A 5,143-nucleotide genomic window follows, 5' to 3' on the forward strand; every position below is an offset into this window, starting at 1 on the left:
TAGATGTGATTTGCTTTATACAATATATTGTGCAAACTTAGTCATTACATGTTGGTTTAATACCGTACGATAGATACATCACAAAATGGTATTGATAGTGATATTACCATACTTATTGAATTTATGGGTTTCAAATAGAAAAATACGATTTTCTACTTATAGTTTTATAAATTATTTAAATTTTATCCTGCCTTTTTTATTTTTAGAAGTAACTCAAGGCAGCAAACATATCCAGTACTCCTTCCTCTTCCAATTTTCCGCTCAACAACCTTGTGAGGTGGGTTGGGTTGGGAGAGTATGACTGGGCTAAAGTCACCGAGCTGTCTGTTCATGCCTAAAAACAGGATTAGAATTCACAATCTGCTGGCTTTTAGCCTAGTGTCTTAACCATTAGACCAACTGGCTTTCTTCCTTTTTCTCTTCTACTAGCTAGAAAGATCAGAATGAAATCTATGAGGAACATATTTATTATAACCTTCTTTGCTCATTTTAAAATGAAGGAGAATTGCTAATGAATAGAAGAATAAAAATGTGTAATGTTATGCTAATTTATTATATTTATCAAATCAAATCAACTATTTAAAAATGCAGGTCAATTATGGACTAATCCATCCTGCGATTCTGCTCAATGCATTTTGTGGTTCTTACTGCATAATCATATTCTTTTGGAACTGGAAGCCTACATTTTACATTTTGGAATTTCATTGCTATACATCAAGCTATGTAAGCCTCTGGCTATGTGACTTGGCTACATTTACCTTCCTATCTGTCTCAGCCAATGCAAATGAGAAGTAACTTGGAAATCATATTTTTAAATTATTCATTATGCTCAACAGTTAAGTAATATGAGAGAAAGGAAGAAATATCAAAAGCTTCCATATGATCTCTAGGGAGAAAAACTATACTTCAGCTTGGGAAAGGACCAAGAAAATAAATTATGCTTAAATATTTACAGAAATGCTCCAAACATTTTAAAAATAAATAGCCAAAGCAGAGGAGATTGTGTTTCCTTGTTAAATATATGTTTGGAGATAGAACATAACATTCTGGTAGCAGAAAGTGCTCAGGATGTGGAAAGAGGAATTTCAAAATCACCAGTAACTTTATGAAAAAGATTAAACTTCTAACAGGATGTACTGTCAATAGCAACAACTACACTAATAAGAAAACTTGAAAATTACCCTGGACAAATGCCTTAGCAATATAGGCGAAGTTGTTAAGAAAAAATGGGCTTCAACTAATGAATTATTGAAGTTTTATTGAATAGTTTTATCTTCATGAGAATCGGGAGAAGACTGCCTGAGATGTTTGTGCAAACTACTTTTCATGGTCTGGACTCAAGCCTTGTTTATCTGATCATTGCCTTAGTGGTTGATAAGCCCATTATCCTCCAAGGACATTTCTCTTTATTCACTACAATGGTGAAATCCTGATAGGACATTAAGTACCCGTGCAGTCCCTCTAATTAGATATACCAAAGGGATCAATGACTGGACCCAAGCTGAAATGGACAAAATTGGTTGGAAAACTAGGAAACTAATGACCATACATCATGTGCTTCATCCAATAAATGACATTTACATATAGAGGTAGAAAAGGAATGTTTTTTAGAATGAAGGAATGAACTAGAATAAGAAAAATACAGTCTGAATGACTGCATCAGGAAAACTAAAGAGTTTACAAAATGCTTACAAAAGATAGTAAAGAAAGGCTCCCAAAGACAACAAAACCTAAACTGGAATGTAAAAAATAAAGTCAAATTAATATCTGAAAAAGAGCCAATTTACATCTAAATATTAAGTTTATTGACACTCAGGTCCCTGGAGATTTGATCCCAGTTTTACTTCCTTGTAACTTTCAACTAGGAAAGGGTCAGTTTTCACAATTTATATACAATTCCATTAAAGTGGGAGTTAGAATTGTTTATGAATATTCCAGCATCTTGGTTGAACTTGGCTGTAGATGCATTAAAGATCTTAGCAAAGGATTAAAAGCTGTGCCTCAGCTAGGGAAAAGAATGATTAGAGACATGTTAGCTTCCTAAATATATCAATACTCTTGATGTTACACCTTTGCATGCATAACTTCCTTAGTATAAAACGGGTGGGTTCCACTTCGCTACCGGTTTGCAATGGGAGTGCGGGCACACACTCCCTTTGCATGCTTGCGGCACTTCTGCGCATGCGCAGAGCATCCATGATGACGTCCGGGTGAGTGGGCGGAGCCTCCTGCTGCCGTTACTACCGGTTCGTAAGATCCAAACCAATAGCAACCCACCACAGGTATAAAACCTGCCTTGACCCCTTTGTTACTAAAATTTGTATCAAGATTAACATGAGCCTTATTTCGCTTCTATCATTAATTGCAGCTTGATTGGACCCCTACATACAGAGGATAGACATAATGTGATCCTCAACCACCTTGCTAAACCATGGGTTAAAGAAATACTAACATAAGCAGCCTCTGCTTATCTGTGAACAAATAATCTGCAACTAAACAAGCTATCAATGGTTTCTATATTATGCAAACCAGAAACACTTCATATTCCTCCGGAGGAAAAGCCATGGTTTGTTTTAGTAATCTTTGTTTTGTTTTGAACAAATCAGAATCCCTGGCTTTCCCCATACCATAAAAACCTTGTGCGCAGACATATTGACTTTTTTAACTCAACACATTGCTTACTTGCTGCTAAGTAAAATACATTATCATCACTCTGAATATCACCAGATATATCACTATGATATTATTTTGCTGTGCACAGAACAAGTGGAATAGAAAGAAAATTGGCCTGGAGAGAGTGGAAAATAGAAATTATTTGCAAAATGTATAAAAATCAAATATATTTCAATAGAATAATGAAACAAAGTTACGTATAAGGTAATATTGCAAAAAGTCTTGCAATTGACTTGCAAAAATTGTATTTGTAGAAATCACTGTAACTAGAGGACTGAACAAGAAGGAACCAAAGTTCAAAGTTATTTTTAAGGCACTGAGATAGTGATTATGTGCCATCAAGTCATTTTCAATTCTTAACGGCCACATAGATAAGGACCACACAGATTCTCAAAGACGATCTATCACTAACATTTTCTTTCAACTCCCAACCGTGCACTCATCCCCTCTGTTGTTGAGCCTATCTGCTTTGTCCTCTTCTCTTTCTATGTTTCCTAGAATTACAGCCTTTTCTAGAGAGTGGGTCTTCATATAGTGTATCAGAATTTGTATAAGTGACAATTATGGGTTAATTTGCTCAATGAGCAATCAGTTTGTTTTCTTGGCTATTCACAGAATGCTCAGGAGTGTCTTCTCCAAAACCAAAGTTCAAAGCATTGATAATCATCCTATCCCGCTTCTTTAAACTCCAACTTTTGCTTCCACAGAAGGTCACAGATATAGCAGTAGAAAAAAAAAAACATTTCAGAATCCAAAGCAATTCCTAGTGAAGCAGAATCTGGTTGGATCCTGAAATCACTTTGTCCTAATCATGGGAGAAAAATAGACAAATATGGTTCCAGGATCCAATTGTGTACCTCTTAAGAACTATACTGAATCCAGAATCTTAGATCCAACAGAAAGTGTTAATCTTTTTGTTGATTTTGTAAGAGAGCTCTTGCTAATACTACTGCCTAAACCACTCTTTGAAGTTAAAAACTGGTTGGAAGCCATGTTTTAATGAAATGGCAACAGCTGTGTTCTCTGTTGGAAATACATTTAACTGTAGTCCTGTCTACAGAGCAAGCCTAAAGCATATAGTGTTTGTATCGTGCTAGTAATGTAAGTATGCATAATTTATGTTTGAATTTTTTCATTGCATTTTTACAACTTTTTTCCATTGCTGACTGATTGATAGTTGCTTTTTAATTTATTTCAAGATAAAGATTTAGAGAGTTTAGAATGGATATGACCTCAATAAAGGCTTAACTTTTGGCTGAAACTAGTACCCTAATATATTGTTTTACAATTCTATTTAAAGGGTTGTTTTGTTTAATTTTCACTTTGGGACTTTTATTTTTCACTAATCTGTGAATAAAGTTAGATTTCTTTTCTGTGCAATCATACCCAGCAATCACAAATTATATTAAATGGAGAAAGCTAATGTAAAAAGAAGGGATGGAGAAAGATACATCGTAAGAAAGTTGAGGTAAAAAAGAGATCAGTGCAAACTCTTGGTTTGGGGTGAAAATTAGGGCCTGAGTGTGTCTGAAACTGGTTAACTGATCAAACATTCCTCTTTCTTTCAATGTTCTACAATGTCTTCTTTAAAAGTTTCCACCTCTTTTAACATCAGTCTTACTTCATGCTCTTATTTCTGCTAGATTTACCTTTCCATGTTCTGAAGGACTACCTTGTTTTTTATTAGAGCTTATTCCTTTCTCATTCTAATCCTGGCGTAGATATATTAAAATGCAACCAGACTTTTTTGACAGGCCTCTAACTTTAATGTCTTGCATATTTAAAACTTTAAGCTATACATTCTTCAACCGTCTTAAATATCTTGTGCTAATCATAATAATTTTACAAAGTCATATACCCTGGGCACCTAAATGTGTGTGCATGTGTTTAAATTTGTATGTGTAATAAATTTAACTCTCTTTAACTCCCAAAAGTCTGAGTGACTTTTAATACCCAACTATAAAATTAAAACAGTTAAAAGCATAAAATAAAACCTATCAGCCCAGTTCAAAAACAACCTTAACAATAAAAACATAATACACTACCCTCAGGCCTGGAACAGATCCAGATCATAAGAGCTCCTGGAACCTCAGGAGACTGGATGCTATGTGTATCTCTGATGGATGTTGTTCCAGAAGGTAGGGGCAACAATACAGAAGGCACAATTCATTGGTCCCCAAAATGATGTTTAATTGAAGGGACCTAAAGCACATTCACTCTAACTGAACATACCTAGTGGAGAGAAACAAATAGAGATAGGCGGCCCTTCAAATAATAGGCCCTAGGCCACAAAGGGTTTTATAGGTAGCAATTAACATCTTGAATTGCACCAGAAGCCAAGTGACAGCCAACACAGGTCATGTAGCAGCAATGACACATTGATATAACAAGTGCCCATTACTGCTTTTGCTACTGCATTTTGGACAAGCTGTAACTTTTGGTCTTGGCAGAAATATGGCAATAATCCAAT

Source organism: Pantherophis guttatus, chromosome 1, assembly GCF_059756535.1.
Source record: "Pantherophis guttatus breed Tessera chromosome 1, ASM5975653v1, whole genome shotgun sequence".
NCBI lineage: Eukaryota > Metazoa > Chordata > Lepidosauria > Squamata > Colubridae > Pantherophis > Pantherophis guttatus.